The sequence below is a fragment of the Canis lupus genome, chromosome 5 (genome assembly GCF_048164855.1).
Source record: "Canis lupus baileyi chromosome 5, mCanLup2.hap1, whole genome shotgun sequence".
Lineage (NCBI taxonomy): Eukaryota > Metazoa > Chordata > Mammalia > Carnivora > Canidae > Canis > Canis lupus.
The window spans coordinates 8124376-8150663 of record NC_132842.1 but is presented as its reverse complement, the minus strand read 5'-3'; the positions used below and the strand labels follow the sequence as shown (position 1 = coordinate 8150663).

The 26288-nt window shown below is 41.0% G+C and overlaps 1 protein-coding gene across 1 annotated transcript in view; it reads left to right on the top strand.

Annotated features, from left to right (window-relative positions):
* The window catches only part of OTUD1 (OTU deubiquitinase 1), a 90568-nt gene that overhangs the window by 11803 nt on the left and 52477 nt on the right, over nt 1-26288 (top strand). The window contains exon 2 of the mRNA XM_072825369.1: nt 1364-1447. The gene's annotated coding sequence lies outside the window, so the exon portion shown is untranslated. The remainder of the gene's footprint in view (nt 1-1363; nt 1448-26288) is intronic.

Here is a 26288-nt window from a genome sequence, read left to right as displayed (position 1 = left end):
AGTGTAAAATCTTAAAAAACAAACAAACAAAAAAAACAAATTCCCAGGGTGGTTTTGATGCTCAGCTCCCAAGGTTTGGGGACCCTTGAACTACAGGCAGATCTTAGGAGTCTCACTCCATGACTGAGCAAGTGCTCTGTGAAGTTTAGGAAGATGAAGTGAGATGAGAGGAAGAATAAGGAGTGTGATGAAAATTCATAAAATCATGAATGTTATAAACAGGATGAATATGGATGTGCTCACCAAATCTTGAAATACCAAGATGAGGTAAATTGATTCAATTTGATTCTTGCGTGTGTAAATATGTCCATATTTGTCCACAATATGTAAGCAGAGGAAACATGAAATTCAGAGTGTTGTAAAACCTGTTGGGGCAAGAGCCCATTGGCAGGCTCTACTTGCTAGCCTGGCTTTGAGAGCTGCCCTTTCCCACAACTCATGACACTGTAGATGGTCAGGTTCATTCTGGGATGGTCAGGTTTCTTCTTCTTCTTCTTCTTCTTCTTCTTCTTCTTCTTCTTCTTCTTCTTCTTCTTCTTCTTCTTCTTCTCCTTCTTCTTCTTCTTCTTCTTTTTTTTTTTAAGGTTTTATTGATTTATTTATGAGAGACACACAGAGAGCAGCAGAGACACAAGCAGAGGGAGAAACAGGCTCCCTGCAGGGAGTCCGATGCAGGACTCAAGCCCAGGACCCCGGGATCATGCCCTGAGTGGAGGGCAGACCCTCAACCACTGAGCCACCCAGGCTTCCCTCATTCTGATATGAGTCCAGATTCTTTGGATTGCAGATGCCAGAAACTTGATTCAAACTGGCTCCAGAAAAACAAACAAAGGGAGGGGGCCCTATTGACCTATGTTGCTGAGCAGGATCCTGGCATAGCTCACAGAGCTGAAGACATGGCTGCAAGACCAGGTCCTTGGGGCTTGGAATGAGGTCTTCCATGTTCATGTTTGTCTCTTCTCTGGCTTTCATCTCACAAACCTCTGCTTTTATTTAAATGCCAGCCTCATTCTTCCTGGCATGAGGCATATCCAGTGACTGCAAGTGGTCCCCAGATAGCACCTCCAGTGAAAGGAAGCCCATTTCCTTGTCTTCATATCAGTGGGTCCCAGACTGCAGTGGTTTCAGAAACACCTCCAGAGTTTCTGTTTTTGTCTGTCTGGAGGTGAGGACTGAGCATTTGAATTTCCAACATATTTCCAGGTGATGCTGATGCTGCTGGTCCCAGGACCTCAGGGAAGAACTTTTCCTTTCTTCTGGGCTTTGTGCATGCTGTTTGCTGGGCATTGCTTGGTCCCTGTTGTTTCCACAACTATAATAGTTAAATTCAGTGCTTGACCTGCTTTTCTCATTTACTCCTCAGGATGATGCCATGCAGTAGGTAATACGTTGTTACCTATAAGTGAGGAAGAGGAGAGGTGGGTCCCTGGCAACCATTTGGCCTTACGTAAGTTTTTCAAAGTATAGAGGGAATATCAGATTTTTTTAAATGGCATTTTCAACATATTTTCCACCTTTTCCTCTCAAAATACTTCCTGAAAAATGATGGGGGGAAAATCATAAACCCACAAGGACAAAGAACCTGGGAAAGGAGATGATGATGATGATAAAACAAAATGTAGACATTGGAAAGAGGGGCGGTAAATAATTTAGCAGATTGGAGAGCCAAAAGCCTTACCAGACTCAGGGGGGAAAGTCCAGAAGCAGCCCTGCTCTGCAGAATCCCAGAGAGCAAAGGCTGGAGGTACTCATTACCTCTGCTGGTGACAGCCCAGGTGGGGCTAAAACCAGAGGATGTGGAGACACAGTGTGGTCCTGGCCTGCCCTCAGATCTGAGAGTCGTGGCTGTCAAGGCATACGCCTCTCCCCACCTGCCACCTCACCTGCCACACCCAACCTGAGGCAGATTTCTTTCTGGGAGAATAGGCTAGACCAGAGAAGAGACCTTCAGAGACTCTCCGTTGGGATCCTCAGGAAAATGGGCGTGCCAGGTCATTTAGAGGGAAGCCACCACTGGAAGCCACCCTGCACACACATTCTAAGCAAACTTTCTCCTGGAAATGTCAGTGCCACTGACCACCAGGCATTTAATATCGTCTCTAAAATAAAAACAAGATGCCAATACTCGAAAAAGAAATAGCAAGAAGGACAGAGAAAGGAAACAGGATGCAGTGAATAAAAGCAAATCTAAAAGGAGAAAAAAAGTGAATAAATTGCTAATTGATATCTTCTGAGAAATAAGACAAGATCTTGGATCTGGAGAACAGAGAGCTGCTATTTTTAAAAAGAACTCTTGTAAATTAAAAATAGCATAGCTGAAGTTAAATATTCAGTAGAAGTTTGGAAGATAAAGTGGAGGAAATCTCTCAGAGTGGAATAAGGAGACATGGAATGAAAAATAGAGACCAAATAAGAAAATGAAGAGACTAATCTGTGAAGTCCAATATTTGACTAATAGGTATTCCAGAGATAGAATGAAGACAATGGTGGAAAAGAAAGATTACACAAGTGAACTCTTAGAATTCAAGAATAGCAGTTGCTTGACTGTAAGGTCCACAGGATGTCCACAGTTCATCACGGACAGCCATATAGGTGGTGTCTATGGATTAAGATGGGAATAGTCTCCCCAGAGTGGTGCAGTGCACAATATGTACAACTGTGTGTGGCCACCGAATGAGTGCAACCCCCACCGTGTCATTTTGAATAGATATTTCACAAAGTATTAGGGATTTTAAAAATAGCCTTAATGCCTTCAGAGATGAAAAATAAGTCATATCCAGAACCTTCAGAACAAGAATGGTATCAGACTTCTCAATAGAAACATTGTAGGGGCAGCCCAAGTGGCTCAGCAGTTTAGCACCACCTTTCAGTCCAGGGCCTGATCCTGGAGACCCGAGATCGAGTCCCATGTCAGGCTCCCTGCATGGAGCCTGCTTCTCCCTCTGCCTCTCTCTCTTTCTCTCTCTCTCTCTCTGTCTGTCTGTCTCTCATGAATAAATAAATAAAATCTTAAAAAAAGAAACATTGTAACCAGGAGACCATGGAACAATGCTTGTAAATTCTGAGGGAAAATTATTTCCAAGCTACAATTCTATACCCAACCATATCAATATTCTTAATCGTGTAAGAACAGCAGAATCTATATTGTTAGTTTAAACAGATACATTTATTGGCTTTACATTGTTTGTAAATGGGAGAGAATGCAGGCTTACATGCCATGCTGCCAGGATCCACACCTAATGACTACTGTGGGGGCTGCGACTGAGAAAAATATCACCACCATCACACCTGGTCCAGATACCACAGCTGGCAGCAATGATGAGTAAGCTCTGCTATTAAGTCATTCCTCCCCTACAGAGTACATGCCTCATGTCTCTGTTTTCACAATTTGCCAAAAAAGAAAAAAAAAAAGGAAAAAGAAAAGAGAAAAAAAAAAGTAAACAGCCACTCTCTCGTCTCTCGTGTTGCTTACTTTTTTTTTTTTGCTTACTTCTGAACTGACATTACACAGGTATGTGTTATTGTTAGAGTGTAGGTTAATAGCTCCTTCTCCAACCCCAGCAGCCAAAGAGCACATTCTAGGTTTTACCTTGGAAAAGTGAGACTCAAGATGTGAGAAATTTACCAAGGGAAAGGTGACCAAAAGATCTTTAGTAGCACTGAAAATAGACAATATTTACTATAGCAGCCAAACTATGAAGAATGAGGGTAGAATAAACATATTTTACATATTTTCAGACACTGAAGTCTTGAAAAATGTACCACCCCCTTGGCCTTTCTCAGAAACCTCCTGACAGGGATCCCTGGGTGGCGCAGCAGTTTGGCGCCTGCCTTTGGCCCAGGGCGCGATCCTGGAGACCCGGGATCGAATCCCACGTCGGGCTCCCGATGCATGGAGCCTGCTTCTCCCTCTGCCTGTGTCTCTGCCTCTCTCTCTCTGTGTATGAGTATCATAAAAAAAAAAAAAAAAAAAAAAAAAAAGATTCAGAAACCTCCTGACATGAGTCCTACCTACATGAGGGTGTAAACCAAGGAAAATTAAGACATGGGATCTAGGAGACAGGCATCCGTCTCAGATGAGATAGAAGGAAGCCCCATAATGGCGGTTGAAGGAACCTCCAAGTTGACGTCTGGACAGTAGGTTTGTAGAGAAGCTAGAGCCAGAGGGCTTGGGGCTTTGGGAGGGAAGGCTGCCTTGAGGACTGTGTGAATGTCTTGGGGGACTCACACTGCTGTTGAATAGTTTGAGGATAGGTCTGTGATAAGAACATAGAAAACAAAGCAAATACAAGAAGACAATGATTACTTTTAAGGAGAACAAAAGAGTTGTACCAGAAAAGGAAATAATAACCCAAATATAAAATGTTTATGCTTAGCTGTGAAACATAATTGCATAATCATAAAATGTACACCTTGGATAAAAATGAAATCTATGATTGGGAAGGTACAGGGAAGAGTATATATGTGTGTGTGGGGGGGGGAGAGTTAAAATCTTACCTTCCATAATAGAAAATCAAAATATACTACCTAAAAGTAAAAACCAAGAAGTTTAAAAATATTTGTACTAAATATAACCACATTATATATTTATATGAGCATAAATTACATTTATATTAATAATGCACATAATAATGTAAGCACATTATTTTTAAATACAGAGACATATGCCAGAATACAGATTAAAGGACAGAAATCAACTATCTCTGGGGAGGAGGGAGGTTGTGTCAGGGGACTTTTTTTTTTTTTTTCATTTTAAACTGTGTTGAACTATTTGACTTTCAAAAGTGTAAATATATAGAACTTAATCAAAATAATGATTCCAAGAGCAAATTCAACATATTACAGATTCTTACAAGCTCTGCATTCCAGATTTGTTCAGCATTGTTCTTAATGCTGTATCATGACGATAAAGACCTGAGTTCTTATACTAGCATGTAATACTGGAAATGGCATAAATGAGAGATCTGTGTATAAAGGGAGGGGAAGCAATGAATAAAGTTATGTGCAGTCTATACTTAAATGAAGCTGGAGTCAGATCTCATCTACACAGATCAAAACATATGCTCAGGGCATAGAGTTACTGAAATTTCTAGGAGAAATAGCAAAGAAAAGAAACCAACATGTCAAGCAGGCTGTAGATTCCACGCTGGAGTAATTAAGTGCCCACAGTAGGAGTCACTGGTTAGTCATGAGGCACCTCAGAGTGGTGGTTGGAAAATTCATACCCTCTCATGCAAATCTTGTACTCGAGCCAGAAGCTTCCAGTGACCCCTCGGAGATGCAAACCAAGATGACATCTTCCACCTAAGGAACTAATAGTCTAGTGGGGGCATAAGATAGGAAAAGAAATTTTAGGGGCACCTGGATGGCTCTGTTGGTTAAACATCTGACTCTTGATTTCAGCACAGGTCATGATCTCTGGTCCTGGGATAGAACCCTTCATCACGCTCCATGCTCAGCAGGGAGTTTGGTTGGGATTCTCACTCTCCGTCTGCCCCTGGCCCTGTTTGCACTCTCTCCCTCTCTCTAAAATAAAAAATAAAGAAATTTTAAGAACACAAATAGAAATTTTTTTTATTGAATAAGCTGACTCTGGGGGTTCAGAAAAGTGGAAGGGCAGCAAGGTTTGAGTTGTCGAAAGAGGTTCACAGAGGAGGCTGGACTCAGAGCGGACTTTGAAGGGAGAAAGAGTTCAACTGGTAAGGGAGAGAGCAGAGAGAGTCTCTGGGACCACACACCCCTAAACACACAGATGTTGCAATGACTGTGGTGCATTCAGAGCAGTAGAAAAGCAGTCCTATGTCACCTTGAGGAGTTCCTGTGGAGCCCTGGAGAAATGGGGGGTTGTGGGGGCAGTGGGGCTACACTACAGAAGATAATGACAGTCTAAAAGAAGAGGTTAAATTTGATGCGTTAAAGATGGTCAGCTTTAAAACAAAGAAGTGATTTTTCTTGATGTATCTTGGCTTAATATAGAAGTTTGGTTTTTTCCTTGTTATAGAATTAAACATGCTAATTATAGAAAATACACTTATCTTAGATACTTTTTGGTAGAGTCTCGTGGGATCATTCTGTTAGATTTGGAAACGTTTGAGGTTTGAAATGAGATCTCAGTTAAGGTCATGACATTACCCCTGGTAGTCTGTGGCCTTAGGGAGAGTTTCTTATTCTACCTGAATTTTGGTTGGTTTCCTCATCTTTTAAATTGGGCAAATGTGGGGACACCTGGGTGGCTCAGTGGTTGAGCGTCTGCCTTCAGCTCAGGTCATGATCCTAGGGTCATGGGATCAAGTCCCACATTGGGCTCCCCTCAAGGAGCCTATTTGTCCCTCTGCCTATGTCTCTGCCTCTCTCTGTGTCTCTCATGAATAAATAAAATCTTTAAAAAAATTGGGCAAATGTGGCAGACATCTTTCAATTTTCTAAGTTCTCACCCCCGTTCTCTGGAAATTGTCCTGTCCCCGCACTTGCAGGGATCAATTCTTGGGAAGCCTTACATGACTATGCTCTGCGTTATACGTCTGACTGAAGCTGCGCTAATCGGTTTCTTTCTTTTGGAAATTTGTCATAGTTGTGGGCCTGGGATGGTAACATCTGAATTTAGGAGGCCCTGGATGTAATCTCTCCCACAGAGTCCTGGGGAAGCAGGAAAGGTAGCTGGTTTGCAGAAAGAGAAAAGAGTGAAGTAAATATGCTGAGACATCTGGGTGATAGAGTGAGAATCCCCAGATTTTCATTTCCAGCATTGACCTCTTTCTAAGGCTCGCTGCCTTCCCACATCCTCCTAATAAATAAACCTTTTTCTCTTATGCTAATTCAAGTTGGTTTTCATTTACTTAAAATGAAGAGTCTTAACTCACACAAGATAAAAGGATCTCTCTGTACAGCTTATGCACTTCCCCATGTTGCTTGGCCTTACCTCCAAATTTTGACATTGGTCCTTGCTTGACAGAAATGCCAGTCATCATCTCATCTCCTTGTACCATTGGCTGCCTCTGCTGCCCTGTGGTGCTGCTTCAGCATGGCACCTGTCACACTTATTATGGGGGGACTGTCATGGTTTCAGTGATGTTAGATTGGGGCCCCAGAAGTCACAGCTCCTCCTGCCACTCTGGACTCCAAGGAAACACTGGAACATGGATCATAGGATCTTGTTTCCCCAGCAGCTGCCCAAAGGGCCAGATAACCCAATCTCTACTGTGGAAGAGTCCATCAGTTGGCTTTGCTATGCACCCCAAAGTGTGATGTCTTTAAACAACAAATCCTTTTTTTCTCACAATTCTGAGGGTGGCTGTGCCGTTCTGGGCTACACTAGCTCCTCTGGCTGGATAGTATAGAATGGAACTATAGGCAGCTGGTTGGTCTGCGGGGCCTCACCCACATGTCTGGCAGTTGGCTCAGTGTTAGATGGGACAATTGTACGTGGCTTCCGTCTGTGGCAGCAGGATTAGCCTGGGGTCATGTACACGCTGGCCGAGGTTCCTAGCAGCAAGAGAGGGCATGCCCCAAGGCACAGGCGCTTTTCAAGTCTCTGTTCGGTATCATATTTGCTAACGTCCCCGTTGGCCAAAGAAAGTCATATGGCCAAGACTAGATTCAGGGGGTGGAGAAATAGACCTGTCTTCTTGGTAGCAGTTGCTACAAAGTCACATTACAAAGGGGTATGTATACAGGAATGGTAGGAATTAGTGTGGCCATTTTTGCAAACTCTACCATAGAGTTTTATTTTTTAATTTTCATTTTTAGTTATTTTTAGATTTTATTTATTTATCTATGAGAGACACAAAGAGAGAGGCAAAGACAGACATCGGCAGAAGGAGAAGCAGGCTCCCTACAGAGAGCCTGATGCAGGACTCAATCCCAGGACCCTGGGATCATGACTTGAGCCAAAGGCAGATGCTCAACCACTGAACTACCTAGGAGCCCCTACCACAGAATTTTAATGCCTACTGGGGTGAACTTGGATGATTAGAAGATAGAAAGATCCAGTCACTTTGTCTTCTTTCTCCCCATTGGACTATTTTGAGGTGCACTGTTTCCACATCCTCTACCTGGGGGTATCCTGTGTGACTGCATAACTGTCTTGATAACTTTCCTTCCTTCCCTATTACTCGGTCCACACTCTTGCTGCCCTGGGATGGTAGCCACCAACAAAGCATGCATACAGACTTTGCCTCAGGTTTATTGTATATGTACTCTGAGCTAGGACACTATTACAACTTCTCGAGGGGATTAAAGAGAATATGTCTCTGGGTTATATTCCATTAATTAGTATTACTAACAAAAGTATTTCATAATAATAAAATCTTAATGGACTTTAAAAGTATTAGCATATCTTGCTTTACTGCACTTCTCTTATTGTGCCTTATAAATATTGTGTTTTTTACAACTTGAAGGTTTGTGGCAGCCCTGCATTGAGCAAGTCTGTTGGGGCCATTTTTCTGACAGCATTTGCTCACTTCACGTCTCTTTGTCATGTTTTGGTAATGCTTGCACTATTTCAAATCTTTTCATTATTATTATATTGGTTATGGTGATCTGTGATTAGTGATATTTGATGTTACCATTGTAATTGTTTTGGGGTGCTGTAAACGACACTCATTTAAGACGTTCAACTTAACTGATAAATACTGTGGGTGTTCTGTTTCACCGTCTGGCCATCCCCCCATATCTCCCCCTCCACTTGGGCCTTTCTACTCCCTGAGACAAACAATATTGAAATTAGGCCAGGGAATAACCCTACAATGGCTTCTAAGTGTTCAGGTGAAAAGGAAGGGTCTCATGTCTCTCATTTTAAATCAAAAGCTAGACATTATTAAGCTTGGTGAGGAAGGCATGTCAAAAACTGAGACAGGCCAAAAGCTAGGCCTCTTGAGCCAGTCAACTAGCCAAGTTGTGAATACAAAGAAAAAGCTCTTGGAAGAAATTAAAAATGCTACTTTAGGGCAGCCCAGGTAGCTCAGTGGTTTAGCGCTGCCTTCAGTCCAGGGCATGATCCTGGAGATCCGGGATTGGGTCCTGCATCGGGTTCCCTGCATGGAGCCTGCTTCTCCCTTTGCCTGTGTCTCTGCCTCTCTCTCTCTCTGTGTGTCTCTCATGAATAAATAAACAAAATCTTTTAAAAAATAAAATAAAATAAATAAAATAAAGTAAAATAAAATAAAATAAAATAAAATAAAAATGCTACTTTAGTGAACATATGAATGATAAGAAAGGGAAACAGCCTTATTGGTGATACGAAGAAAGTGTGAGTGGTCTGGACAGATCAAACAGCCACCACACTCCCCTCAGCCAAAGCCTGATCCAAAGCAAGGTCCTAACTCTCTTCAGTTCTATGAAGGCTGAGAGAGGTGGGGACGTTGCAGAAGAGAAGTCTGATGCTAGCAGAGGCTGGTTCATGAGGTTTAAGGAAAGAAGGCATCTCCATAACACAAAAATGCAAGGTGAAGCAGCAAATTCTGATGTAGAAGCTGCAGTGAATTATCCAGAAGATCTAGCTAAGATAATTAATGAAAGTGGCTATGCTAAATAACAGATTTCAATATAGATGAAACAGCCTTCTATTGGAAGAAGATGCCACCTAGGACATTCATAGCTCAAGAGGAAAAGTCAGTGACTGGCTTCAAAGCTTTGAAGGACAGGCTGACTCTCTTATCAGGGGCTAATGTAGCTGGCTTTGAGTGGAAACCACTGCTCACTTACCATTCTGAAAATCCTAAGTCCTTTAATAATTATGCTAAATCTACTTTGCCTGTGGTCTATAAATGGAACTACAAAGCCTGGATGACAGCACATCTGTTTACAACATGGTTTACTGAATATTTTAAGCTCAGTGTTGAGAGCTGCTGCTCAAGAAAAAAAAAAAAGATTCCTTTGGAAATTATACTGTTCATTGGCAATGTACCTGATCATCCAGAAACTCTGATGGAGATATATGGTGAGATTAACGTTTTCATGCCTGCTAACAAAACATTCATTTTGCAGCCCATGGATCAAGGAGTCATTTTGACCTTTAATTCGTATTATATGAGAAATACATTTCATAAGGATATATATGCCTGACATAGATACTGATTTCTCTGATGGATCTGGGCAAAATAAATTGAAAACCTTCTGGAAAGGATTCATCGTGTTACATACCAGTAAGGACATTCATGATTCATGGGAAGAGGTCAAAATACCAACATTAAGAGTTTGGAAGAAGTTGCTTCCCACCCTCGTGGATGACTTTAAGAGGTGTAAGACTCGAGTGGAGAAAGTAACTATAGACAGGTGGAACAGCAAGAGAACTAAAATTAGAAGTGAAACCTGAAGATGTGAGTGGCTGCAATCTCATGATCAAACTTGAGTGGATGAAGAGTTGCTTCTTACGGATGAGCACAGAAAGTGATTTCTTGAGATATGATCTACTCCTGGTGAAGATGCTGTAAAGATTGTTGACATGACAACAAAAGATTTAGAATATTACACACACTTAGTTGATAAAGAAGCAGCAGGATTTGAAAGGACTGACTCCAATTTTGAAAGTTCTACTGTGAGTCAAAGGGGATCAAACAGCACTGCATGCTACAGAGAAATCATTTGTGAAAGGTAGAGTCTGTTGATGCAGCAAACTTCATTGTCGTCTTATTTTCAGAAAATGCCACAGCCACCCCCGCCTTCAGCAACCACCACCCTGATCAGCCATCAACATTAAGGCAAGACCCTCCACCAACAAAAAAGAGTATGACTTGCTCAAAGCTCAGATAATGGTTGGCATTTTTTTTTTTTTAGTAATAAAGCATTTTTAAATTAAGGTACGTGCATTGTTTTTTTAGACATAATACTATAATACACTTAATAGACTACAGTATGATGTAAATATAACTTTTACATGCACTGGAAAGCCATTCTTTTGACTCATTTTATTATATTTGCTTTATTGCAATGGTCTAGAACATATGGCTGAGGTGTATGCCTTGGAAACTATAGAGGCCACATTCTCAAAACACACTGCAGTAAAACTAGACATTAATAAGTTTAAAGAAAACATTCTAACCTGATGGATAAAACAAAACCAAAAACAAAAATAAAAACAAAACCCACAAATGTTCCTAAGTAGCATTTGGTCAATGATACAAACAACAGACTATTTACAAAGTAAGTGAACAGGGAAAACTAATGTTTAAAAATCTCCGTGTACACCCAAAACTGTTTTCTTGGTTAAATTCCTTAGTGATCTTGATAAACAACAACAACAACAAAAAGATAATAAAAAGGCCAAAAGTGATTTTTTCTACCTAAGAGATTAGAAAAAAGAACATAAAACCAGACCCAAGGAAAGAGGTTATCAAAATACCAGAGGTGTGCTGGTGTCTGCCCTTCCTGGCTGCTCCAACAGTTTTCAGGAATTTAGTGAAATGGTTGTTAAAAGGCCATTATTAAAGAATCACATTAAATAAACTTTAATAAATTGTGTTAAAAACAAAAGTGATAAATGCTCAAGTCATCACTTCTTAAATAATTTAGTTCGTTTCACTAGTATATATGCTCTGGAGTTTATCCATGTCAATTGTATCTGTATAATGGTAATACCATTCATCTATTTGCAACTCTGCATTTGTCAATGTCACACTGGCAGGTGGAAATCGGCCATGGTGGGAGTATTTACACTATGGTATTTGGCCAGGCTACAAATTAGAGCCGTTGTCTCCTCCTCTCCTCCTCCTTCTTTTCTTTTTTTTCTTTTCTTTCTTTTCTTTTCTTTTCTTTTCTTTTCTTTTCTTTTCTTTTTTTCTTTTCTTTTCTTTTTTCTTTTCTTTCTTTTCTTTTCTTTCTTTTCTTTTTTCTTTTCTTTTCTTTTCTTTCTTTTCTTTTCTTTTTTTCTTTTTTCTTTTCTTCTTTTCTTTTTTCTTTTCTTTTTTTCTTTTCTTTCTCTTCTTCTTTTCTTTTTTCTTTTTTTCTTTTCTTTTTACATATTCACAAGAGACACACACAGAGAGAGGCAGAAACATAGGCAGAGGGAGAAGTAGGCTCCTTGCTGGGAGCCTGATACAGAACTTAATCCCAGGACCCCAGGATCATGACCCGAGCCGAAGGCAGATGCTCAACCACTAGGTGCCCCTCCTTCTTTTCTATAGAGCTGTTGTTAATGAGCATACCACTGGCCATCAGTAGATAATCATTTTTAAGGAATATGAATTTTCCAGGTTGAGATTAGAATAAAAATAAAGCATGAAGATGATTTATAAAGTTCAAACATTTCATTGTGGTGGAATGATCCAAATCTCAGGGATACATTTCTTTTGTTGTGATGCTTGCAGTGAAATCCATTCTAATTAATGCAAGATGGACCTTAACATTCAAGAGTGAGCCAGATCTCACAATGTTTCTCTGGATTAGTAATAAGTAAGGACTGGATGGTACAGAAGTTTTCTGGCCAAGTTGCTGGATGCTTCTAGGTTATCTAGAATCTTGGAATGGAGGGAAATGTACTTGGGACATATAGGGATTTTTGTCAAATGAAATATACTTTATACATTTTTTTATAAAACATGAGAAAAACTTAAGTGGTTGGTGAGTATTAAGTGAAAAAAATAATGAATAGCAACAGTGACTAAAACCCCTTTTTCACAGTGGGGGTTATTTTCTTTGGCTCTGAAATAATTCTTAGTAAAAAAGTCTTTGTAGCAATTTGTGTTAAAGACATTTTAAACCATACCCTTGGTTTTAAAAATACATTAATGCTAATTCAAAATACAGAATTATGTTTTTTTTAAGATTTTATTTATTTATTCATGAGAGGCACACAGAGAGAGAGAGAGAGAGAGGCAGAGACACAGGCAGAGGGAGAAGCAGGCTCCATGCCGGGAGCCTGATGTTGGACTCGATCCCGCATCTCCAGGATCACGCCCTGGGCCAAAGGCAGGTGCTAAACCACTGAGGCACCCAGGCTGCCCCAGAATTATGTTAAATATGTTGATTTGAGGAAAAAGAGTGAGCCAGCATGCAGCTCCTTAGGTACCCATAGTTTATTCCTCCTTTTTTTTTTCAAATTTACTAAATTGATTTTAGGATGAAAAGTTTCTCTTAATTCACTCTGTATACCTGATTAAGTTTTTTTTTTTTTAAACATTTAAACATAATGCAGAATGTATTTTGGAGGAAGAGAAATTGCAGTATTATGCAAGTTTGCTGACAGTTTTCTCCTTTGTGACCAAGCTGTGCTATGACTCTGTGAGGTAAAGGAAATATGTTGGAGCAATCTACTCCTATAGCAGAGTATCATATTTGAGCAGTCTATGCCTCAATTTTTAAGAATGCTTAATTTGTGCCCAAGGTCCTTATGGCCTATAGAATATATTCCATCTTTTTATTTCTTTTTTTTTAAACATCTTGTTTTGTTTTTAAAGATTTTATTTATTTATTTCAGAGAGAGAGAGAGAGAGCGTGCACAAACAGGAGCAGGGGGAGGGGCAGAGGGAAAAGCAGACTCCTTCTGGAGCAGGGAGCCCAATGCTGGACTCATTCCAGAACTCCGGGATCATGACCTGAGCCGAAGGCAGACCCTTAACCGATTGAGCCACCCAGGCGCCACACCCCGCCCCCATCTTTTTATTTCTTTATTTGGTTTTTAAAAAAAAGAGTTAGCATTAGGCTTTAACCTTTTTCTTAAAATATTTTATTTATTTATGCATGAGAGACACAGAGAGAGAGAGGCAGAGATGTAGGCAAAGGGAGAAGAAGGCTCCTGTAGGGAGCTCCATCGGGACTCAATTCCAGGGCCCAGGATCATCACATTCTGAGCCAAAGGCAGACGCTCAACCACTGAGCCACTCAGGTGTCCCTAACCTTTATTATTATTATTTTTTTTTATCCAAGGCCTTTCCTTATGCTAATGATTGTTTTTTACAAATTCTCTTTAAATAATGGTAAGATTTATTTTCAAGTCAGTTAGAAAATCTTCAACTTGAAAATAAACCACTTCCAAAGATGTCTTTGAACTAAGCCTGACATCTGAACTTTCTTTTTAATTTGTTCTTGGCATTGTTAGCTCTTGTGCATTCCCTGGGCTTATTAGAGCATGTGAAGCTCTTACGACTTTCAGTTAATATAATAAAATCTGTTAATGTAAATTTATCTTGGTGTTCTGCATGTGTTTGCTGATTCTGCACACTTGAGTCATTCAGATCTAAATATAAAAGATCATGTTTTAAAAGTAAGGAACTAAATGATTCTTTCCAATTATGCTAAAATATTTAAGCATTTGGATTTAGTTTTAGTCTAGATGAAATATTTCTGGGAAATATGACTCCACATGTTTTTTTAAATTTGTTTTTGAGAGATAACCTAGTTGATTTGTAACATATGTGAAAGTGGATTTTCAAGCTGAGTGGGCTATCTCGAGATTTGGGCTACTCTAGTAAACCAAATGGGATGAAGGACAAACATTGTGGACTGTACCACTTACTGGGTCATGAAAATGTATGCCTGGTCTGCTTAAGTAAGTACTCAGTTTGAGCCCTTAAGCATGATTTGAAAAGTCTACTGTCCCAATAGGACTTTTACCTGCCTGAGCCAGTGTAAATAAATACTTGTTAAGTGATATGTAAGAAAATCGTAATCTAGAAAAATAGTCCATGTTTTTCAGCTAATTTTATTTTTTGTATTTGAAAAATCTTACCTTTTGGGACACCTGGGTGGCTCAGTGGCTGAGCGTCTGCCTTCGGCTCAGGGCATGATCTTGGGGTCCTGGGATCAAGTCCTGCATCAGTCTCCCCACAGCCTGCTTATGTCTCTGCCTCTCTCTGTGTGTGTGTCTTTCATGAATAAATAAATAAAATCTAAATATTAAAAAAAAAAGAAATCTCTTAGCTTCCTAAATATAAGTTTAAGTAACAATCTGGGTTACTTTATTCATGGATTTGCCCAAGTAAAATTAAGGGGTTTATCTGCAGTCTGTTTTTGTATCATGATAATTCACCCATTGGAAGCAAGTTTGACAAGTTGAGGATGAAGTGGTGACTTCTAAAGAGGATCCCCAGAATAGAATCAACATATTAATAAACCTGCCCATCACCCATTTCACCCATGTGAAATCCATTGAGTGTTGTTTGTCAACTAGTTACAGATCATGCCTGTGAGACTTCTCAGTCTTTAAATTTCACGAATTCCTGGCTATTGAGCTCATTAGGTTAGTACAGGTGGTTAGTACAAAAGGGTTAGAACAAAAGGATAGTAAGCTTTGCAAAATGATAAACAGTGGTTGTTTACTTAAATTCCAAAAACAGAGTCTTAAAAAAAAAAAACAACAAACCTTTTGTATGCATTTTAAAGACCCTCTAATTGGGCAGCACTGGTGGCTCAGCAGTTTAGCGCTGCCTTCAGCCCAGGGCGGGGTCCTCGAGCCCCGGGATCAATTCCCGCATCAGGTTCTGCTGCATGGAGCCTGCTTCTGCCTGTGCCTCTGCCCCCCACCCCCTCCGTGTCTTTCATGATTAAATAAATAAAATCTTAAAAAAAATAAAGACCCTCTAGTTGATACAATGATCAATTAACAATTAAATCTGTCATCACCAGAACAGCTACTACTACTTGATTGATTTTAATAGATATCAGGCAACTGATGAACCTTTGTACAAATAGGATGCCCCGATTGAATACTGTTTGGCTAACACAGATATTAATGTAAGATTTTGTCTTATTGTCAGTCAATCAAAAAGGGAAAAGTAAGGATCTTTCACAAAATACCTATGAGGGGAGCAACTGGGTGGCTCAGTGGTTGAGCATCTGCCTTTGGCTTGGATCATGATCCTGGGGTCCTGAGATTGAGTCCCACATCAGGATCCCCGTGAGGAGCTTACTTCTCTCTCTGCCTCTCTCTCTGTGTCTCTCATGAATAAATAAAATCTTAAAAAAAAAAAAAAAGTACCTATGAGGGTAGGATTGGAGTGGAATTGAAATTTTTTTTTCTTTTTCTTTTTGTAAGAGGTTAAGCTTTATTTCTACTCTCAAACTCTTACAACTTTGCATAAAGTCCTGATGGTCCCGGGGCAGCCTCCACTGATTTGATGTGTCCTACCGAGGCCCTTGAGATACAGTCCATGGGGGGGCTTTTTCACACCATGGCCACCATGGGCCCAGAGCTCAGGTAGCTGATGAAGGGGTGGAAGGGCTTCCTCTACAGGTCATGGTAGTGCTGGGCAAGGATGTTCTCTGGTGCCTGCAACATCTTCATTCCCATCAGTTTGAAGCCCCTCCTCTCAAACCTCTGGATCAGATCTACAAGGAGACACCGCTGCACCCCTTCTGGCTTCACTGCAACAAGGGTCTACTCCCAGGTCCAGAAGGGACCTCCTGAGCTGGCATGCAAGAGCAGGCTTGGCCAGGGGCTGGGAGCCTGTGGGCTGCTCAGCAGCCCTGGCAATGAGGCACACCCTGAGAGGCCACCCACACCCCTTCCCTGTGGGCTACTGGCTTTAAGCTTTCTTTGTGTGAACATGCAGAGATAAAATTGGCCAGACATATTTACCTGTAACATTTACCCATTCATTAGTTGCTGTCCAAATGAATACATGACAATCAATTTGCTATATTCTAGCACTATGATTTTTGTGAAGTAGGCATATATCTGAAAATTTAAGAAAAGCGGTATTCATTCATTCAACAGATACTTATGTAATGGAGTATGAGATGAGGTTGGAGATGGGGGCAGGAGCCAGGCCTTGTGGTGTCCTGTAGGCAACAACAAGGACTTTGGCTTTTAATTCTAAGCAAATTGGAAAGAAATTGAAGGGTTTTTAAACAGGAGAGTAAACAAAAAAATATTTGATTTATTGTCTAAAAATATCTCTGTGCTGAGTAAAGAATAAACTGCAGTAAGGCAAGAGGTAAGGGCTTATTTCAATAGTCAAGACCAGAATGGATGGCAACACAAATTGAGGACGGGTCCAGGGCAACGGAAAGAAGTGGGCAGCCTCAGGTTGTACAGTCTAGAAACTGGTAGTGGAGTGAACAGAGAACTTAAACTGCATTTAATACCTAGACCTTCCTTTCCTAGATGCAAGATGACCTTGCCTCTCTTTTTTTATTCTTCAACTTCAAAACTTGAAGTTTTGGGAAAAGATCTACAAATCATGGCATTTCGTGCATTCTGTAGTTAAGTGTCTGAACAGAACTGTATTACTGGGCACGCAAAACAGAACAGGACAAATAGACCACTAAATATTTAAAAATGATGTCCTGACAGAACTTTTCAAAGTTCCAGGCGAGTGGTTTTCAATGGAGAGAGCGAGGTAAAGCTTTCTCCCTGTTGAATGATCCAATTGTTGGTAAGAACACAGTTCCTGTATCACTAGCGTCAGTTGTCTCCTGGGTGGAGATGCAGCACCTTAGGTCACACAGGGTATGGAAAGGCCAACAAGTGACGCTGAGATAGTCTAAGCAGCAGTCCAGCATTAGGGCGATGTCACCAAATGATTTGTGATTGTCGTATACATTCTGAGAAGTTAATTTGGTTGAGGAGTTTTTTGATTTGAAGCTTTCAGCAAATGGTTTAGGGAGGTTGGTTTGGCTGAGGACAGAAGCCATCACTTCTTTTTATGTCATTCCTACTGAGTGCTTAGCATAACACCAGTCCAAGGAGGCACTCTGCATTTTCTGTGAACACTTTTTTTAAAAAAAATCTGTTTGAGGATATAACTGATGAACAGGCAAAGCACTGAACAAAATAGCTTGAACACTGAGAATCCCAAAATGGTGGAAAGAGCCGGACTTTGAAGTCTGACACAGCTTCAAATCCTGCTTCTTGCTCCTACCACCTGCATGATTTCAGGCAAATTACTAATCTCATCGTCTCTTTTAGTTTTACCTGAAGAAAAAAAAAATAGAGGTGTGGATATCTTTTTTTTTTTTCTTCCAGTTTGCTAGTATTAAATAACAAAAACCTGAATAGAGTTTTTTTTTTTTTTAAAGAAAGAAAAGGGAAAACTGTGAACAGTAGAACAGTAATGGGTACTTAATGCATGTTTTGAGATTCAAGAAAGAAATTTTGAATTACAGAGCAGAAATCCCCCCCAGCATCCTCATGTTGAAGGAGTTAGGATAACCCATGATAAGAAAACAATTAGCATATCCATTTGTTGTAATTGTCTCAAGGTTGGAGATGAATGGGGGTGTTAGTTTTCATGCTATTGAATAATCAGAGACCAGAGAAGCCAAAAACGTGCAAATTGTAAAGTACAGGCAAGTGTAAAAGGAATTAGAAAGGGAAAGATGAGTATAGGCTTTTAGTAAACTGGAAACGATTAGCCTCAGAAAGCTGATCAGAACGTGGATAAGCACGTGGGAGAAGGGCGTGACAGGAAACTGGAAATATCTATTACCTTTCTCTTCTGCACTGAAATTCTCTTCCCTGGCCAGCATCCGGCGGCAGGGCGAGCCAAACCAGATGATCTTTCTGTTTTCCTTTTCCTGGTTCAATTTCTGCAGGACTCTGACTCCCGGCCAGAGTTGACTCAAAAGGTCTCTGCTTTCAGAGCCGGTTTACTGCCAGCTCCTGTGTCCACATCTTCAAAATCTTACGCTGCCAAATGCACTGGGACAAAAAAGCAGAGGGACTCCAATTTCTTAGAAGCCACAATCCGCATGGAGCTCCTCTAGGCCCTGAAGCTTGCGGCCTGCTCTGCAAGGCGGAGCCTCCTCTCAAGGCCCGCGCGACCTGGACTCTGCTGAGGGCTGTGCAGACTGACTTGAGACGCGAGTGGGAAAATCCACGCCACCCGGCGTGGGTCGGTGGAGGGCGGCGGGGGGCCGCTGAGGCAGACAGCGGGAGACGAGCGAATGCGGACGCCGCTACCTGGTGCCCCGCACGCGGTGCTCAGCCGGTACCCTGCGTTTGGTGCTTAGCCCGGTACCTCGCACGCGGTGCTTAGCCGGGTACCCTGCATTTGGTGCTTAGCCCGGTACCTCGCATGCGGTGCTTAGCCGGGTACCCTGCATTTGGTGCTTAGCCCGGTACCTCGCATGCGGTGCTTAGACGGGTACCCTGAGTTTGGTGCTTGGCCCGGTACCTCGCACGCGGTGCTTAGTCTGGTACCCTGAGTTTGGTGCTTAGCCCTGGAACCCCGTACTTGGTCCTTAGCCAGGTACCCGGCACGCAGTGCTTAGCCGGGTACCCTGCTTTTGGTGCTTAGCCCAGTACCCTACATTTGGTGCTTAGCCCGATACCCCGCACGCGGTGCTTAGCTGGGTACCCTGCATTTGGTGCTTAGTCCAGTACCCTACATTTGGTGCTTAGCCTGGTACCCCACACTCGGTGCTTAGTCCAGTACCCTGCGTTTGGTGCTTAGCCCTGGTACCCTGGGTGGCTCAGTCGGTTAAGCATCTGCTTTTAGCTCTAGTCATGATCCCAGGGTCCTGGGGTCCAGCCCCTTATCAGGCTCCTTACTCAGCGGGGAGCCTGCTTCTCTTCTCCCCTCTGCCTGCTGCTCTGCTTGTGCTCTCTCTGTCAAATAAATAAATTAAATCTTTAAACAAACAAAATAAAAAAAGAAACAAAACCCCAAAACAAAAACCTAATCCACTCTGTCTAACATGAATAATATGCTAGATATACTAGACATGCTACTGGTTCTTCAAAATACCACTGTTAGTTTCAACTAAAATATAACATGTTAATCAGGATAGACAGAAAATAGACCTTATAACCAGCTTTTTTCTCCCTCCCCTCCCATAATAATTCAAGAGAAAGCAAAGGACCAATGAAGATCTACAAGTGTGCTTTGATTTGGGACTCATGAGTGTGTTTTATACACTAAAAGATTTTGTTTCTTGGCCCTTTGGCATTTCAAAATTTGCACATGTCTGTATAATGGTAATTTCAGGAGGAGTTGCCTTTTAAATATGGTTTACACATTGAAGAGCATTTTAAATTTGTTGATCTCATGGCAAACAAGTGCCTAATAATTTTAAAATAAGCATATATTTTTTGCATTGAGGAATTTAGGAAGCGGGACAACACACTGCCACCAAGTTTAATTTCAGTGGTGATGTGTTTTGCATGTTCTAATGGCAACACTTAGTGAAAGTTACTAAGCTCTTCTATGAGCTATTTGTGAATCTCTGGTTGTCCTAGTGGCCAGGATTATTATCTTAGATGGGTCAAGTTCTCACTTTTTTTTTTTTTTTAAGATTTTATTTATTTATTCATGAGGGACACACAGAGGGAGAGGCAGAAACACAGGCAGAGGGAGAAGCAGGCTCCATGCAGGGAGCCCTATGTGGGACTCGATCCTGGGTCTCCAGGATCAGGCCCTGGGCTGAAGGTGGCGCTAAACCACTGAGCCACCTGGGCTGCCCAAGTTCTCACTTCTTAGGTGCCATTTGACCTTTCCTGCATGCACTCGTGCAGCCATTGGGAGTGATGCCCCGTGCTACTTAAATTCTTTCCTTTCCCTTCTTCACCATCCCCTTCTGCTCGTCACCAATCTACTTTTTTGTCCTCCTCTTCCCATTTTTACCCCATGTCAAAAGTTTATGGTTAAATTCCCTTGATAGATTCTCATAGATTAATTGGTATATGATGCAACTCTGCAGTATTTGGCATGTCACCATATTTTGTTTATTTTCATTTTACTTTCAATAGCACAATTTAAGAAACACAGAGTGTAGGGATCCCTGGGTGGCGCAGCGGTTTGGCCCCTGCCTTTGGCCCAGGGCGCAATCCTGGAGACCCAGGATGGAATCCCACGTCGGGCTCCCGGTGCATGGAGCCTGCTTCTCCCTCTGCCTGTGTCTCTGCCTCATTCTCTCTCTCTCTCTGTGAGTATCACAAATAAATAAAAATTTAAAAAAAATTAAAAAAAAAAAAGAAACACAGAGTGTAGGATTAAGATCAATGTTGGGATCCCTGGGTGGCGCAGCGGTTTGGCGCCTGCCTTTGGCCCAGGGCGCGATCCTGGAGACCCGGGATCGAATCCCACATCGAGCTCCCTGTGCATGGAGCCTGCTTCTCCCTCTGCCTGTGTCTCTGCGCCTCTCTCTCTCTCTGTGACTATCATAAATAAATAAAAATTTAAAAAAAATTAAAAAAAAAAAAAGATCAATGCGTGTTACATGCATTGATTATGTGCACCCTTTTGTAGAATGGACTGACCTTCAAAGGTATTTGCTTTGGGACCTTGCCCAAAACATACTTTTGATTCTCTAGGGTTAGTGAGGAATGGAACTGTCAGGGCAGCAAAAGTCAATGATTAGTTAAAGGATTTTTCTACCATCCCCTTTGTTTTCTACCCAAAACCTTGTTAAGCAATATCTAGATATCACTCTCATTGGTTTTGAGGCATCGACAAATGAGATATTTCTTCATAAAATCTTGGAACAATCTTGAACTCTTATTTACTTGGGCAAAAGAGGATACAAAGGAATTTGTCTACAACACACAGCTGGGCTCTGTGACCCTGAGTGCATTTCTACACCGAAGGGCCAAGTGTTCTACCCTGACCATCTCCTCTAGAATAGAAAATGTCGTTGAAACAAGGGGTGGTGGAAAGGAAGGTGGGCAGGGGGTGGGGGTGACTGGGTGACGGGCACTGAGGGGGGCACTTGATGGGATGAACACTGGATGTTATGCTATATGTTGGCAAATTGAACCCCAATAAAAAATAATTAAAAAATTTAAAAGAAAAGAAAAAAAGAAGATGTCATTGAGAAGACATTCAGCCATGACTCTCTTTGTGGAGGCGTGTCCATTGGGCAGATTTTTTCTATTAACTAGCCTTAACTGGCAAAGGTGCATACATTTTATGTGAGAGAAAAATTCATTTTTTTTTTTTTTGAGAAAAATTCTTACAGGAATTTTTGCAGACATATATTCTTTCCTTGCTGCAATATTTGTCTTTTGGGAAATGACTTGCAGAGCCTTGTGGTAAATTGCTTAAGAGTAGTTATAATCTGTTAATTCCATTTTTTTCTCCCTAAGAGAGACGGAGGAAAAAACCATCTGATGAATATCTAGGTCCCTAGGCTCATACAGGAGCATTGGACCAAAGGTCTCCCAGAACAGCAGTGTTACTCTAAAATAAAGAGACTGGCTCTTGACCGGAGTCTATAGCAATTTAGCAACCAGAGTCCAAGGGGCATCTTTGGCTGGGCTACAGGATTCTGGAGAGCCCTCTAAAAAAAAAAAAAAAAAAAAAAGGCTACACTGTGTTTTTTGTAGGTACATTTCATCAGGTTTTCAAATGCTTCACTGACTTTCTAAAATAATCTGTAGCATTCCAGAGATAAGGTTTGCATTTCAAGTTATATTTAATTCTTTTCTTTCTTTTCCTCTTCCTCTTCCTCCTCTTCCTCCTCCTCTTCCTCTTCCTCCTCCTCCTCCTCCTCCTTCTTCTTCTTTCTCCTCCTCCTCCTCCTCCTCCTCCTCCTCCTCCTCCTCCTCCTCCTCCTCCTTCTTCTTCTTCTTCTTCTTCTTCTTCTTCTTCTTCTTCTTCTTCTTCTTTTGAGGAGGGGGGGCGGAGAGAGAGTACAGGTGGTGGGGAAGAGCAGAGGGAGACAGAGAATCTCAAGCAGACGCCACACTCAGCATGGTGTTAGACCTCAGGCTCGACTCCATGACCCTGAGATCATGACTCGAGCTGAAATTAAGAGTCGGATGCTTAACCAACTGAGCCACCCAAGCACCCCTAAAATTAATTCTTAATTGGTATGCTATTGCCTAATTCCATCTTTGGGGATGGAATTTTTCAGAGCCCTTAAGTATCTATCACCCAGTGCCAACAATCACCTAGTGACACGTGGCCAGGCCACTTCCTCTCTTATCCTGTACCTCCTGCCCCATCTCTGTTGTAAAGCAAGTTCTAGACATTGTATTAATTTATTGAAGAGGGTGTTTATTTATTTATTTTTATTTTTTATTTTTTTAAATTTTTATTTATTTATGATAGTCACACAGAGAGAGAGAGAGAGGCAGAGATACAGGCAGAGGGAGAAGCAGGCTCCATGCACCAGGAGTTTGACGTGGGATTCGATCCTGGGTCTCCAGGATCGCGCCCTGGGCCAAAGGCAGGCGCCAAACCGCTGCGCCACCCAGGGATCCCGAAGAGGGTGTTTAAAGAAACAAAAATACATTTATCTGGATGAGAATTATGATCCTATGTTACATACATATTAACAGTATCTTGGAATTTTTGGAAAGGACATTCATGTGTGTCATGTAATTCTTATGGTAATCTTTGAAGTGTAAATCTTTATTCCCACGTTGGAATTGAGAAAACCACGGCTTTGACAGAGATTGTCATTCCTACCCAGTCACAAAACAAATGCTACAGAGATAGGACTGTCAGATTCCAAGTCTTGGCCTCTTTCCCACGCACCGCTACCACCTCACAGACTGGTAGTTGTGAATGAACTTCAACAACATCCCTATGTGAGGGGAAGAAAGAGAATTTAAAGTGGTTCATGCATTTTACAACCCAATCTTCCATTAGTTTGGAGATTTCTGGAGCTCTTCATCCTTAGATCAGTAATCGCACTTAGTTCTGTGCTGTGAAATTGGACTGACAGGACCTTGTAGAAAATTATTCTTAGTATGAACAAGACACTAGGTTTGAATTAGGTTAATATGTAACTAGCACATTCTCTGTCCTGGAGAAGTTGATTCACTGCTTTGTGCAACAGAATTGATATTTTGATAGTCCCTAAATGCCATGATTATGCATTTATTTTGTGCTTAAACATACTGTGTGTTAAGGGGATATCGAGATGAGCAAAGCAGATTCTGGCCCCAGGAAACTTTCAATCTAATGGTGGGGAAAATATAGACATAAATATTTGTAAGACTTGTCAAAATATAGATAAATTTAGGAGTTCAGAAGATAATAAAACTATTCACTGTTTATGGATTACTTCTCTGTTAAGAAATAGGGATGTGTGTTGTTGGTTTTAATGCTTCAACACACCTTTAAAGGCAAATATTGGGGCGCCTGGGTGGCTCAGCAGTTGAGCATCTGCCTTTGACTCAGAGCATGATCCTGGGGGTCCAGGATTGAGTCCCACATCAGGCTCCTGCAGGGGGCCTGCTTTTCTCCCTCTGCCTATGTGTCTCTGTTTCTGTCTCTCTCTCTGTCTCTCATGAATAAATAAATAAAATCCTTAAAAAAATAAAATAAAGGCAAATATTATTAACCCCAGCTATAGCTGATGAAGTTGAGGTTTGTATGTCTGGTGACTTGGGCATCCCAGGTGAAGGGAGTAGCCTCAGAGAATTGCTGAATGAGTGAGGGGTCTGGGAAGCAAAGAAACTTCTCAGGTTCAGGAATCAGGAAACAGTGAATGACAAGCATATTCAAGGCCTCTAACCTGTAATGATAAGGAAAAAACATTAAGTGGATATGTATTGTCAAGTGTAGGAAAAGCATGGCCTCAATGAAGTGTCTACCGATCAGTGAAGTTCGTATGGACCTTCTGAGTGATGATATGAGTACTTTGGGGAGGCTGTGGCCTTAGAATGCACAAAATTCTGATGCATGCTTTTCATTTTCACCCGTGGTTCTTTCTTTTTTCCTTTCTAAACTGTGGTCAGCTCTCTGCTATGAGCAATTCTCTAGCAGCTGAACTTTAGTTTAAGACCTTGTAAAACCCCTATATAATTATATTACCTACAAAGAATAATCTGATAGTGAGTTAAGTGAACATTATTTTGATTTCATATTGTTTAACCATCTCTATTCCATGTGGCAGTGGCCTAAGCAACTTGTTCTTATTATCCAGGTGTCTCTTTGATTAATTAAATTTGTTTGGTAGGTTTTTTTACATAAGAATTAATCAAAATTAAGGTGATGAAACTATCCTTTAATAGTGGGTCCATGTCATTATATATTTGTCAAAACCCATAGAATGTACAACACCAAGAGTGAAACCCAATGCAAACTATGAACCTTGAGGGATATTGATGTATCAATTGGAGCAAATATATCACCCTGGTATAGGATACTGATAATGGGGGAGGATATGTATGGATGGGGGTAGAAAAATCTCAGTAGTTTCTGCTCAGTTTTTCTGTGAATCTAAAACTGCTCTAAAAAATAAAGTCTTTTAAAAAAATTAATACAAGTAGAGACCGACCAAAGCCAGGAGCCTTCTATCTAGGTAGTTTCATCTGTGAGTTTAGGAGTTGGTGGTAAAGGTAGGAGTACTATGTAATAGCACACCTGAGGGCAGCAGGGAGCCAGGATTCTTCCAGCTGTACCAAGAGTGGCAAGAGGTTCCTCAGAACGATTAAATTCTCTTGTGATGTGAGAATGTTCAACCGAGAAGAACATGACAGAGGAGAGATCTTAAGAATCAGAAAGAATGTCATACTTGTCATTCTACAAATACAGAATTCATCATTCTTTTCCATCCAGAACTGATGCAGGATGAACCACTCTACTATCCCTCACTCTCCCAAAAGCCTTGTAGTGATGACTTCCCTTAAGAACACATCTTGATTTTGTCATGATAGTTGGCTCTTGGGTCATTTTTAATTTAAAAGTTCAAAACGCAAACAAAAACATGTACATCTAATCTAATGTAATCTAACATAAAAATTATGTCAGATTTTGCCAAGTCTCTCTCTCTCTCAATATTTTGTTAGAAAATCATGGCAGCTGGGCAGCCCGGGTGGCTTAGTGGTTTAGTGCCTGCCTTCAGCCCAGGGCGTGATCCTGGAGACCCAGGATCAAGTCCCGTGTCGGGCTCCCTGCATGGAGCCTGCTTCTCCCTCTGCCTATGTCTCTGCCTCTCTCTCTCTCTCTCTCTCTCTCTCTCTCTCTGTGTGTGTGTCTCTCATGAACAAATAAATAAAATTAAAAAAAAATCATGGCAGCTAAATATCTATTTCTATCTCTCTTTCTAGATAGATGTATAGATAGGTAGGTAGATAGATAGATAGATAGATATCTCCCTTGCATATATGTACCCTTTTTCTCTTACATGATTTTGACTAAAGTACTCTCTTTTTTAAAGTACTCTCTACTATCACTTATTTTTTCTTCTCTAAACTCACTTGTTTTGAGTTTGCTTTTTTATTTTCACTGAATACTTTCTTTAGATTCTTAGTATTGAAAACTATAACACACACACAAAGTCTTGAAAAAAAAGCAATAATACTCTATCAAGAGTTGGAGCCCAGTTTCTCTGGTATTCCTAATAGCACTAGTTTCTGGAGGCCTCATAGTTCCTGATCTTATATATCTTTGTTAGCCAAATCATATTTCCATTTGTTTAGAGTCTTGGTTCCTGGGTCAATCATTTTATTTCTTTAAAGA